A 14,206-nucleotide genomic window follows, 5' to 3' on the forward strand; every position below is an offset into this window, starting at 1 on the left:
TCTGGGTCTGTTGATAGAGATTGATTGCAACAACCCCATTATCATTGTATCACGGGGTCACCAGATGTTAGAAGTGTAGCAATTCCTGTGTTCCTATGTAGTTACGTTCTACTGGTTCGGCCTCAACTGGAGTATTGTGTCCAGTTCTAGCCACCGCACTTTAGGGAGGCTGTGAAGGCCTTGGAGAGGGTGCTGAAGAGATTTACGAGAACGGTTCCAGGGATGAGGGACTTCAGTTACATGGATAGACTGGAGAAGCTGGGGTTGTTCTCCTTGGAGCAGAGAAGGTTGAGAGGAGATTTGATCGAGGTGTTCAAAATGATGAGGGGTCTGGACAGAGTAGATCGAGAGAAACTGTTCCCATTGGTGGAAGGGTCGAGAACCAGAGGGCACAGATTTAAGGTGATCGGCAGAAGAACCCAGGGCAACATGAGGAAAAACCTTTTTACGCCTCGAGTGGTTAGGATCTGGAACGCGCTGCCTGAGAGGATGGTGGAGACACACTCAGTCGTGGCTTTCAAAAGTGAATTGGATAAGTACCTGAAGGAAAAAATGTGCAGGTCGACAGGGATAGGGCGGGGGAGTGATTATAAATCCATATCCTGAAAGGGTGGTAGAGGCAGAAACCATCATCGCATTTAAAAAGTACTTGGACATATCAAGAATCACTGTATGGCGGGACTGACATATCAAGAAAGACAGGATCAACTGGGCTTGTATTCACTGGAGTTCAGAAGAATAAGAGGGGATCTCATAAAAACGTTTAAAATTCTGATGAGTTTAGACAGGTTAGATGCAGGAAGAATGTTCCCGATGTTGGGGAAGTCCAGAACCAGGGGTCACAGTCTAAGGATAAGGGGTAAGCCATTTAGGACCGAGATGAGGAGAAACTTCTTCACCCAGAGAGTGGTGAACCTGTGGAATTCTCTACCACAGAAAGTTGTTGAGGCCAATTCACTAAATATATTCAAAAAGGAGTTAGATGCAGTCCTTACTACTAGGGGAATCAAGGGGTATGGCGAGAAAACAGGAATGGGGTACTGAAGTTGCATGTTCAGCCATGAACTCATTGAATGGCGGTGCAGGCTCGAAGGGCCGAATGGCCTACTCCTGCACCTATTTTTTATGTTTCTATGTTTCTATGTACCATACAGGGCTACGGACCAAGACCTGGAAAGTGGGATTAGGCTGGGTAGCTCCTTTTCAGCTGGCACAGACACGATGGGCCGAATGGCCTCCTGCTGTGCCGTAAACGTCTATGATTCTTTGATTCTGTTTGTGCACATTGAGCCTGTTCCGCCATTCGATGAGATCTGCATCTTAACAACAACGACTTGTATTTATATAGCGCCTTTAACGTAGTGAAACTTCTCAAGGCGCTTCACAGCAGGAGGAGTCATTGTAATACAGTCAGGAATGGGAATGATAGAATGGTACAGCGCAGAAGGAGGCCCACTCGGCCCATCGGGCCCGTGCCGGCTCTTTGAAAGAACAATCCAATTAGTCCCACTCCCCCTGCTCTTTCCCCATAGCCCCGCACATTTTCCCCCTTCAATTATTTATCCAATTCCCTTTTGAAAGTCACTATTGGATCTGCTCCCACCGCCCTTTCAGGCAGCGCGTTCCAGATCATAACAACTCGCTGCGTAATAGTTTTCCTCTTGTTGGCCCTGGTTCCTTTGCCAATTCCAACAACTTGTATTTATATGCTTTAAGGAGCGTCTTGAAGGAGGATAGAGAGGTTTAGGCAGGGAATTCCAGAGCTTGGGGCCCAGGCAACAGAAGGCACGGCCGCCAATGGTTGAGCGATTATAATCAGGGATGCTCAAGAGGGCAGAATTGGAGGAGCGCAGACATCTCGGTGGGGGGGGAGGGAGGGGGAGGGGGTTGGAGGAGATGTCAGAGATAGGGAGGGACGAGGGCCATGGATGGATTTGAAAACAAGGGTGAGAATTTTGAAATTGAGGCGTTGCTTAAACAGAAGCCAATATAGGTCAGCGAGCACAGGGGGAGATGGGTGAGCGGGACTCGGTGTGAGTTAGGACATGGGGCAGTGAGCACAGGGGGTGATGGGTGAGCGGGACAGGGTGCGAGTTAGGACACGGGGCAGCGAGCACAGAGGGTGATGGGTGAGCGGGACTCAGTGCGAGTTAGGACACGGGGCAGCGAGCACAGAGGGTGATGGGTGAGCGGGACTCGGTGCGGGTTAGGACACGGGGCAGTGAGCACAGGGGGTGATGGGTGAACGGGACTCAGTGCGAGTTAGGACACGGGGCAGCGAGCACAGGGGGTGATGGGTGAACGGGACTCAGTGCGAGTTAGGACACGGGGCAGCGAGCACAGAGGGTGATGGGTGAGCGGGACTCGGTGCGGGTTAGGACACGGGGCAGCGAGCACAGGGGGTGATGGGTGAGCGGGACTCGGTGCGAGTTAGGATACGGGGCAGCGATCACAGGGGGTGATGGGTGAACGGGACTCAGTGCGAGTTAGGACACGGGGCAGCGAGCACAGGGGGTAATTGGGTGAGCGGGACTCGGTGCGAGTTATGACACAGGCAGCCGAGTTTTGGATCATCTCAAGTTTACGTAGGGTAGAAGGTGGGGGGCCGGCCAGGAGTACGTTGGAATAGTCAAGTCTGGAGGTAACGAAGGCATGGATGAGGGCTTCAGCAGCGGATAAGCTGAGGCAGGGGGCAGGGATGGGCAATTTTACGGAGGTGGAAATAGGCGGCCTTAGTTATGCTGCGGATATGTGGTCGAAAGCTCATTTCAGGGTCAAATATGACACAAAGGTTGCGAACAGTCTGGTAACCTTATTCTCATTAACTTAAAGCTAATGGATAACCCTGTCCTGCCTAGCTCAGGCCAATTCTGCCACCACTAACACTGGCTCAGCACATATTTGGGATCAAACCTGCAACAATCCTGATCAGCAAATGCTCAGAACCACAGCGGGCAATGGGTTTAACCATTGGCGAGTCCAATCTTACATAGACTCTTTCTCTTAAAAGTGATCGCTCATCATCTTGGCAATCCGTTTTCTGCTTTTATTCATTCCCGGGATGTGGGCACCGTTGGTAAGGCCCAGCATTTATTGCCCATCCCTAATTGCCCCTGGAGAAGGTGGTGGTGAGCCGCCTTCTTGAACCGCTGCAGTCCGTGTGGTGAAGGTGCTCCCACAGTGCTGTTAGGGAGGGAGTTCCAGGATTTTGACCCAGCGACGATGAAGGAACGGCCGATATATTTCCAAGTCAGGATGGTGTGTGTGACTGGGAGGGGAATGTGGAGGTGGTGGTGTTCCCATGCGCCTGCTGCCCTTGTCCTTCTAGGGGGTAGAGGTCGCGGGTTTGGGACGTGCTGTCGAAGAAGCCTTGGCGAGTTGCCGCGGTGCATCTTGTAGACGGTGCACACTGCAGCCAGGGGGCGCCGGTGGTGGAGGGAGTGAGTGTTGAAGGTGGTGGGTAGCGTGCCGATCCAGCGGGGCTGCTTTGTCCCGGATGGTGTCGAGTTTCTCGAGTGTTGTTGGAGCTGCAACTCATCCAGGCAAAGTGGGGAGTGTTCCATCGCCCTCCTGACTTGTGCCTCGAGCACAAATGGTGTATGGTAGTATAGTGGCTATGTTATTGGGCGAGTAATCCACAGACCTAGATTAATGATCCAGAGAATGTGCGTTCAAATCCCACCATGGCAAATTGAGAATTTAACTCCGTTTGAAAAAATGAATTTGGAACTAAAAAAAGAGTTGATGACTGTAACGTCTGCACGTGTGAGTATGCTCGCGGGTTTGTAGAGCTGTTGAGTTGGGAGTGGCTTAGCCAGTCACGTGATGTTCACAAGACTCAATAAAACCCCAGCCAGTTGGGTTCGGGGCATCCGCGATGGGGCAGGTGGTTGTGAGCCTGGTGGATGAACCGGTAATGTGTCGTGTGATTGTTAAGCCGTTTGCTAATAAACCAACAAGTTCTCAATGACAATGTGTTGCTATGAATTCTTAAGCAAAGAACCCACGAAGCAAATACATTACACTGAGGAGTCCAGAACAAGGGGACGTAACCTTAAAATTAGAGCCAGGCCAGAGCCAGAATTAGAGTTCAGGGGTGATGTCGGGAAGCATTTCTTCGCACAGAGGGCAGTGGGAATCTGGAACTCTCTCCCCCCAAAAAGCTGTTGAGGCCAGGGATTAATTGAAAATGTCAAAACTGAGAGCGATAGAATTTTGTTGGGCGGGTAAATGGAGTTCTGGCCTCCTGAGCATCCCTGATTATAATCGCTCCACCATCGGTGGCCCGTGCCTTCTGTTGCCTGGGCCCCAAGCTCTGGAACTCCCTCCCAAGACCTCTCCGCCTCTCTCTCCTCCTTCAAGACGTTCCTTAAAACCGACCTCTTTGACCCAGCTTTTGGTCACCTGCCGTAATTTCTTCTTATGTGGCTCGGTGTCCAATTAATTTGTTTGCCTTATAACACTGCTGTGAAGCGCCTTGGGACATTTCACTACGTTAAAGGCGCTATATAAATACAAGTCGTTGTTGTTAAGATGCAGATCTCAGCGAATGGCGGAACAGGCTCGAGGGGCCTCCTGTTCCTTTGTTCTATAGGGGTTTGGTGGGGGGGGGGGGGGGGAGAACAATTGACAATAATGGTGAAAAAAAAGAATAGGCAGGGTCCCTGAAGTTAAAACCTTTTCGCAATGCTGTCTGATGTTTTAAAGGGGAATCTGCAGCGGGTTTGGTTGGCGAAGGGTTAACAGATTCACTGAATCCCGGCTCCGTGATGTCACTGATTACCGTGCATCCCATTCGGCACAGCTGCAGCAAAGATCCCATCTGGTCTGCTCCTGAGGCTCGGAAGTGTATCGGGCACCATGCCAGGGGTTGTGCTGGAGACTGAATGAGCTCACACAAGTCAAAGGCCTGATCGTATGCAGCACGCTCGGGGCGAGGGGTGGGGGGGGGGGGGGTTAAACGCTGACCGCTCCAAATCCCATCCAGGCCTGGGCGGCTCGTGCAGGTTCCCGCCGCCCCGGGACAGTAACCCCCTGGCCTGCAACGTGGGCCCATTGAGCAGAGCTGCCCCCCCCCCCAACCACCTGTCTGCACTGCCCCCGCTGGTTCCTATTCGTTTCCTTCCCTGCGCAGCCACCCGCCCACAGCTCCCAGTATGTGTAGGCGACAGACAGCGCGTGCCTGTGTAGGATTGTGGGCGCGCGCGTGCGTCTGTGTGTCCGCATGTGTGTTTGCGTGTGTCTGTGTGTGAATTTGTGCGTCTCTGTGCCTGTGCGTGTGCATTTATGTGTCTGTGTGTGTGTGTGTTTCTGCGTGTGTCTGTGTGCGCGTGTGTCTGTGCGCGCGTGTCTGTGCATGTGTGTGGGTGTGCACGTGTGTGTCTATGTGTGTGCATGTGTCTGTGTGCGCATGTCTGTACGTGTCTGTGTGCGCGTGTGTCTGTGCGCGTGTGTCTGTGCATGTGTGTGGGTGCATGTGTGTGGGTGTGCACGTGTGTGTCTATGTGTGTGCATGTGTCCGTGTGCGCGTGTCTGTACGTGTCTGTGTGCGCGTGTGTCTGTGCGCGCGTGTGTCTGTGCGCGCGTGTCTGTGCATGTGTGTGGGTGTGCACGTGTGTGTCTATGTGTGTGCATGTGTCTGTGTGCGCGTGTCTGTGCATGTGTGTGGGTGTGCACGTGTGTGTCTATGTGTGTGCATGTGTCTGTGTGCGCGTGTGTCTGTGCATGTGTGTGGGTGCATGTGTGTGGGTGTGCACGTGTGTGTCTATGTGTGTGCATGTGTCCGTGTGCGCGTGTCTGTACGTGTCTGTGTGCGCGTGTGTCTGTGCGCGCGTGTCTGTGCATGTGTGTGGGTGTGCACGTGTGTGTCTATGTGTGTGCATGTGTCTGTGTGCGCGTGTCTGTGCATGTGTGTGGGCGTGCACGTGTGTGTCTATGTGTGTGCATGTGTCTGTGTGCGCGTGTCTGTGCGTGTGTGTGTCTGTGCGCGTGTCTGCGTGCGCACGTGTCTGTCGCGCGTGTCTGTGTGCGGGTGCGCGCGCGTGTCTGTGTGTGTCGGTGTGTCTGTGTGTGCATGTGTCTGTGCGCGTGCGGGTGTGTGGGTGTGTCTGTGCAGTGCTGTGTGTCCATATACGTGTGTTTGTGCGTGTGCTCCCTCAGGTGGACATAAAAGATCCAACAGCTACTATTTCGGAGTTCTCCCCGGGGACCTGGGGCCAATATTTATCCCTCAGTCAACATAACCAAAACATTCTGTGCTTCATTGGCTATAAAGCGCTTTGAGACGTCCGGTGGTCATGAAACAGGCGCGTTTCTTTCTCTTTATTATAAAGTCTTGCATATCCTACCAGCACCTCCTTCGTCCCTGCAGCTCCCTGCCTGTCGCACTAATTGTTATATGATAGCAGTCACCGTGTGCAATGCCCAGCCAAGGCATCGTGGGGATGGGTCGGGAGCCTGATTAAATTCTTTTCTCTTTCCCCCCCACCCCCACCCCCACAACCACCCCGAGAAAAAATTCCTTTTGTGCGTCGCTGTTGGGTGCAGCCTGGCCGAGCGCAGAGTATTCCTCGCTGGCTCCCTGCCCACTGACCCCATTCCTGGCCCCTGTCCACAGGCTCCAGCATTCTGTCCTCTCGCATACTTTCTGCAGTGCACAGCAGGAGCGCTGCAAGCGTGGGCATGCTGGCATTGACAGGCTGCCAGCCTCAATGGGCATTTCAACCTCAACTATGTGAGGTATTTGTGGTTACTATTACCTCGTGAGAGTACTCACGCGAATGAAATATCCAGTGTCCGCTGTGCTACAGTGAAGGATCTGTTTTAGGAACACAGGATCAGAAGGTGGCCACTCAGCCCCTCGAGCCATTCAGCCAGCTGTGGCTCAGTGGGCAGCACACTCGCCTCCCGGGTCAGAAGGTTGTGGGTTCAAGTCCCACTCCAGGAACCTGAGCACGTAACTTTAGGCTGACACTCCCAGTGCAGTACTGAGGGAGCGCCGCACTGTCGGAGGGGCAGTGCTGAGGGAGCGCCGCACTGTCGGAAGGGCAGTATTGAGAGAGCGCCGCACTGTCGGAGGGGCAGTGCTGAGGGAGCGCCGCACTGTCGGAGGGGCAGTTCTGAGGGAGTGCCGCACTGTCGGAGGGGCAGTATTGAGGGAGCGCCGCACTGTCGGAGGGGCAGTGCTGAGGGAGCGCCGCACTGTCGGAAGGGCAGTATTGAGGGAGCGCCGCACTGTCGGAGGGGCAGTTCTGAGGGAGTGCCGCACTGTCGGAGGGGCAGTACTGAGGGAGCGCTACACTGTCGGAGGGGCAGTACTGAGGGAGCGCCGCACTGTCGGAGGGGCAGTACTGAGGGAGCGCCGCACTGACGGAGGGGCAGTACTGAGGGAGTGCTGCACTGTCGGAGGGGCAGTACTGAGGGAGCGCCGCACTGTCGGAGGGGTAGTACTGAGGGAGCACTGCACTGTCGGAGGGGCAGTACTGAGGGAGCGCCGCACTGTCGGAGGGGCAGTACTGAGGGAGCGCCGCACTGTCGGAGGGGCAGTACTGAGGGAGTGCCACACTGTCGGAGGGGCAGTACTGAGGGAACGCCGCAGTGTCGGAGGGGCAGTATTGAGGGAGCGCCGCACTGTCGGAGGGGCAGTACTGAGGGAGCGCCGCACTGTCGGAGCGGCAGTGCTGAGGGAGCGCCGCACTGTCGGAAGGGCAGTATTGAGGGAGCGCCAAACTGTCGGAGGGGCAGTACTGAGGGAGTGCCGCACTGTCGGAGGGGCAGTACTAAGGGAGCGCTGCACTGTCGGAGGGGCAGTACTGAGGGAGCGCCGCACTGTCGGAGGGGCAGTACTGAGGGAGCGCCGCACTGACGGAGGGGCAGTACTGAGGGAGCGCCGCACTGTCGGAGGGGTAGTACTGAGGGAGCGCCGCACTGTCGGAGGGGCAGTACTGAGGGAGCGCCGCACTGTCGGAGGGGCAGTACTGAGGGAGCGCCGCACTGTCGGAGGGGCAGTGCTGAGGGAGCGCCTCACTGTCGGAGGGGCACTGCTGAGGGAGCGCCGCATTGTCGGAGGGGCAGTGCTGAGGGAGCGCCGCACTGTCGGAGGGGCAGTACTGAGGGAGCGCCGCACTGTCGGAGGGGCAGTATTGAGGGAGCGCTGCACTGTCGGAGGGGCAGTACTGAGGGAGCGCCGCACTGTCGGAGGGGCAGTACTGAGGGAGCGCTGCACTGTCGGAGGGGCAGTACTGAGGGAGCGCCTCACTCTCAGAGGGGCAGTACTGAGGGAGCGCTGCACTGTCGGAGGGGCAGTACTGAGGGAGCGCTGCACTGTCGGAGGGGTAGTACTGAGGGAGCGCTGCAATGTCGGAGGGGCAGTACTGAGGGAGCACCTCACTGTCGGAGGGGTAGTACTGAGGGAGCGCAGCACTGTCGGAGGGGCAGTACTGATGGAGCGCCGCACTGTCGGAGGGGTAGTAGTGAGGGAGCGTCGCACTGTTGAAAGGGTAGTACTGAGGGAGCGCTGCACTGTCGGAGGGGCAGTACTGAGGGAATGCCGCATTGTCGGAGGGGTAGTACTGAGGGAGCGCTGCACTGTCAGACGGGCAGTACTGAGGGAGTGCTGCACTTTCGGAGGGGCAGTACTGAGGGAGCGCTGCACTGTCGGAGGGGCAGTACTGAGGGAGCGCCTCACTGTCGGAGGGGCAGTACTGAGGGAGCGCTGCACTGTCGGAGGGAAGTACTGCGGGAGCGCCGCACTGTCGGAGGGGTAGTAGTGAGGGAGCGTCGCACTGTTGAAAGGGTAGTACTGAGGGAGCGCCGCACTGTCGGAGGGAAGTACTGAGGGAGCGCCGCACTGTCGGAGGGGTAGTAGTGAGGGAGCGCTGCACTGTCGGAGGGGCAGTACTGAGGGAGTGCTGCACTGTCGGAGGGAAGTACTGCGGGAGCGCCGCACTGTCGGAGGGGTAGTAGTGAGGGAGCGTCGCACTGTTGAAAGGATAGTACTGAGGGAGCGCCGCACTGTCGGAGGGAAGTACTGAGGGAGCGCCGCACTGTCGGAGGGGTAGTAGTGAGGGAGCGTCGCACTGTCGGAAGGGCAGTACTGAGGGAGCGCCGCACTGTCGGAGGGGCAGTACTGAGGGAATGCCGCATTGTCGGAGGGGCAGTACTGAGGGAGCGCCGCATTGTCGGAGGGGCAGTACTGAGGGAGCGCCGCACTGTCGGAGGTGCAATACTGAGGGAGCGCCGCACTGTCGGAGGTGCTGTCTTTCGGATGAAATATTAAACCGAATCCCTGCCTGCTCTCTCAGGTGGATGTAAAAGATCCCACGGCCACTATTGGAAGAAGAGCAGAGGAGTTCTCCCCGGTGTCCGGGGGCCAATTTTAACCCTCAACCAACATCACTAAAACAGATGATCTGGGTCATCATCACATTGCTGTTTGTGGGACCTTGCTGTGCGCAAGTTGGCTGCTGCGTTTCCCACATTACAACAGTGACCACACTCCAAAAAAGTACTTAATTAGCTGTAAAGCGCTTTGAGACATCCGGTGGTCTTTCTTTCTTTATATCATATATATATCGTATATATCAGTGGTCCTATGAGGAGAGTTTGAGTAGAATGGGTCTGCATTCTCTGGTGTTTAGAAGAATGAGAGGTTAACTCATTGAGACGTATAAAACTATTTGAGTGATTGACCGGGTAGATGCTGAGATGTTGTTTCCCCGGGCTGGAGAGTCTAGACTCAGGGGTCACAGTCTCAGGATAAAGGGTCGGCTGAGATGAGGAGAAATTTCTTCACTCAGGGGGTTGTGAATCTTTGGAATTCTCTGCCCCAGAGGGCTGTGGATGCTGTCTCTGAATATATTCAAGGCCGAGATCGATAGATTGTTGGGGTCTCGGGGAATCAAGGGATATGGGGATCGGGCGGGAAAGTGGAGTTGAGGTCGATGATCAGCCGTGATCTCATTGAATGGCGGAGCAGGCTCGAGGGGCTGAATGGCCGACTCCTGTTCCTAATTCTTGTGTTTTTATCTGTACTTGCACATGTATTTGTACTTGTTTAATCTATCTTGCCATGTCATGTGCAAATTGTCTGCCGCGTTTCCTATATTACAACAGTGACTACACTTCAAAGGTTCTTCATTGGCTGTAAAGTGCTTTTGGATGCCCGGTGGTCATGAAAGGCGCTTATATAAATGCAAGTCTTTCTTTCTTTTCGAGAAGCAGAATTGCAGGTGAATGCGATTTTAATGGCCGCTACTTCATGTTGTTCTGAGCGTGTAAATGAAGGAACTCGATTAGCGAATTAACTCGAGTTAAATTTGAAGCCCCAATTCTCCGAGTCACTGGGAGAAGGGCATTAGACCAGTGTTCCTTATCATAGAGGATGAACGAGTGTGGGTGGGGAAGGTGAACTTCATCATGGAATTATCAAATGCAGGATTCTGGATGGAGAACCTTTGATGGGCTGAATGGCCTTTTCTGGCCACAGACTTTCTTACATCCATTGGTAGTTTTCTCACTGTCGCACACTCCCAGGGCAGGTACAGCACGGGGTTAGATACAGAGTAAAGCTCCCTCTACACTGTCCCATCAAACACTCCCAGGGCAGGTACAGCACGGGATTAGATACAGAGTAAAGCTCCCTCTGCACTGTCCCATCAAACACTCCCAGGGCAGGTACAGTACGGGGTTAGATACAGAGTAAAGCTCCCTCTACACTGTCCCATCAAACACTCCCAGGGCAGGTACAGGGGGTTAGATACAGAGTAAAGCTCCCTCTACACTGTCCCATCAAACACTCCCAGGGCAGGTACAGCACGGGGTTAGATACAGAGTAAAGCTCCCTCTACACTGTCCCATCAAACACTCCCAGGGCAGGTACAGGGGGTTAGATACAGAGTAAAGCTCCCTCTACACTGTCCCATCAAACACTCCCAGGGCAGGTACAGCACGGGGTTAGATAAAGAGTAAAGCTCCCTCTACACTGTCCCATCAAACACTCCCAGGGCAGGTACAGCACGGGGTTAGATACAGAGTAAAGCTCCCTCTACACTGTCCCATCAAACACTCCCAGGGTAGGTAAAGCACGGGTTAGATACAGAGTAAAGCTCCCTCTACACTGCCCCATCAAACACTCCCAGGGCAGGAACAGCACGGGGTTAGATACAGAGTAAAACCCCTTCTTACTTCATTTTAATATCTCGGGTCAAGTGGATTCTTAGAGATTGCCAGCTTAGGGGTTGAACTTCAGGTTGTGAGTTGGTTCCTGCAAAGTTCCTTTGTGCAGTATTTTAACCAGACCGTGACCTATTTAGTAGTGCATTAGACTGAGGAAGTGATCACACTTATTGTGGATGAGTGCCAGTTTGTTGTCGTAGGTCCTGACTGCTATTAATTGAATTGAGACTGGCAGACCCATCTCATGTCGGGGGCCCTGACAGCCAATAGACGGAGGAGTCCAGTCTCTCCTTGGTCAGCACGGAACCTAACCCCACTTTCCAGAGGTCATTGACTAAGCCATTGCACCACCCAGCTCACATTTAATTTTAAACACTTTGCATTTTGTATTCGTAACCTATTGATGCAGATCGCCTGTCTGAGTGTGCCTGCCAATCTCCAGTACTGTCTCCCTTTAACACAACAACATGTGTGGAATGGAATCCTCACACTGTGCCAGGCAGTGGAGACATTCATTACGAAAAAGAAAAGAAAGACTTACATTTATATAGCGCCTTTCACGACCACCGGACGCCCCAAAGCGCTTTACAGCCAATAAAGTACTATTGGAGTGTAGTCACTGTGGTAATGTAGGAAATGCAGCAGTCAATTTGCGCACAGCAAGCTCCCACAAACAGCAATGTGATAATGACCACATCATCTGTTTTAGTGATGTTGATTGAGGGATAAATATTGGCCCCGGGGAGAACTCCCCTGCTCTTCTTCGAAATAGTGCCATGGGATCTTTTACATCCACCTGAGAGAGCAGGCAGGGCCTCAGATAAATGTCTCATCCAAAAAACGATGCCTCCGACAGTGCGGCACACCCTCAGTACGGCCCCTCCGACAGTGCGGTGCTCCCTCAGTACTGCCCCTCCAACAGCGCAGTGCGGTGCTCCCTCAGTACTGTCCCTACAACAGTGCAACACACCCTCAGTACTGACCCTCCGACAGTGCGGCGCTCCCTCAGTACCGCCCCTCCGACAGTGCGGCGCTCCCTCAGTACCGCCCCTCCGACAGTGCAGCACTCGTTCAGTATTGCCCCTCCGACAGTGCGACGCTCCCTCAGTACTGCCCCTCCGACAGTGCGGGGCTCCCTCAGTACTGCCCCTCCGACAGTGCGGCACTCGTTCAGTACCGCTCCTCCGACAGTGCGGCACTCGTTCAGTACCGCCCCTCCGACAGTGCGGCGCTCCCTCAGTACCGCCCCTCCGACAGTGCGGCGCTCCCTCAGTACCGCCCCTCCGACAGTGCGGCACTCGTTCAGTACCACCCCTCCGACAGTGCGGCGCTCCCTCAGTACCGCCCCTCCGACAGTGCGGCACTCGTTCAGTATTGCCCCTCCGACAGTGCAGCGCTCCCTCAGTACCGCCCCTACTGGCCCTCAGATTGGTTTTTTTTTGTGTTCAAGTCTCTGGAGTGGGACTTGAACCCACACCCTTCTGACTCAGAGGTGAGGGTGCTACCCACTGAGCCACGGTTGACATGAGGGGGGGGGGGCTAACCCCAGTCCCAGAGCTGGAAACTGAGTGTGTCAGCCCACCCCACAAAGTCCTCCCCCACCGCTCTACAAACATTGTCTCCCATGGTGAGACCTGAGCCCTCGACAATGCAGGAAGTTCCGTGCCTTGTACTAAACCTGCACTGTTCATCGGGTAACATGAGGAAGGTGTGATATAACATCCCATTGTCACTACCCGCCACTGAGGAATGTGCTCTTTATGTATCGAATTCGCTTAATGCCAATGACTTTCTATGGGACAATTTGACAAGACCATACACGGACTGTCTAATTACTGCCTGAGCCTGTGGGTGCCCCAGATCTGGCACTGCGTCCAGACTGGGTAGATACAAGGATCCTATTATGTTAACATTTGCCATTTTCTGTTACCGAATATCATCAATCCAGTTGCACACTTTGTATGACAGCGATTCGTCTCAGACTTCGAGGCCAGAGGCTCCCAGGCTGCTTCCTATGTCTGTGCGTTTTCTTTCATTCATTCACAGGATGTGGGCGTCGCTGACAAGCCCGGCATTTATTGAGTGTCCCTAATCGCCCTCGCGAAGATGGTGGTGGTGAACCGCCTTCTTGAACCGCTGCAGTCCCGTGTGGTGAAGGCGCTCCCACAGTGCTGATAGCGAGGATTTTGAGCCAGCGACCACGAAGGAACAGCCGATACATTTCCAAGTCAGGAGGGTGTGTGTGACTGGGAGGGGAGCTTGCAGGTGACGGCGTCCCCATGCGTGGTCCCAGGCTGCAAGACCATCAGCAGGCCGGGGCCATTGGAGGGGGCAGCGTGTGGTGGCATACCACTGCCGGGGAGCAGCGCGTGCTGCTGCAGGAGGGCGACGGCTACGAAGCCAGGTCGCTGACTGCAGCGCTGGGCAGGCACAGCAGGAGGCAGCGAAGGAGCGGCGAGAGTCCGTAGAGGGACGTGATCGGGGCCCGGGAGAGACGCGAGTTCGAGGCCCAGAAGAGGCGAGGGCCCAGGGGCAGCACGGGCCCAGACCACACTGCGATACGTGCGCGCACTGGGTCCGTGCAGCAGAGCAGGTCTCCAGTCGTCCTGGTTAACCCTTGCCACTGGACCAAGACCTCGCTCTGTCAAGCCCCGTGTGGTGGCTGGTGTGCAACGGTCACCCCACGTTAAAAAAATCCACCCACAGGCATCTTCCACCCTTCAGGATGCAGTTCGGGATCTGGAATATTAGGTCCTTCATTGAAACACCTGTGAACTCATCCCGTTTTGGCCTGGAAGCAAGTTATCCTCGATCCAAGAGACTGCCTATGATGATGATGGTGATGCCCTTGACCTTCTAGGTGGTAGAGGTCGCGGGTCTCTCAGTTCGTGCATTCCAGAGCACAACAACTCACTGCGTCAAAAATATGTTTCCTCATGTCGCCTCTGGTTCATTTGCCAATCACCTTAAATCTGTGTCCCTCTGGTGACCGACCTTCCTCATAGAATTATAGAATCGTTGATGTTTACCG

General features: G+C 54.7%; 1 protein-coding gene across 5 annotated transcripts in view; it reads left to right on the top strand.

The window, feature by feature from the left end:
• Positions 1–14,206, top strand: part of ltbp3 (latent transforming growth factor beta binding protein 3) — a 268,396-nt gene that overhangs the window by 99,640 nt on the left and 154,550 nt on the right. The window lies entirely within an intron of this gene.

Source organism: Pristiophorus japonicus, chromosome 27, assembly GCF_044704955.1.
Source record: "Pristiophorus japonicus isolate sPriJap1 chromosome 27, sPriJap1.hap1, whole genome shotgun sequence".
NCBI classification, from domain to species: domain Eukaryota; kingdom Metazoa; phylum Chordata; class Chondrichthyes; family Pristiophoridae; genus Pristiophorus; species Pristiophorus japonicus.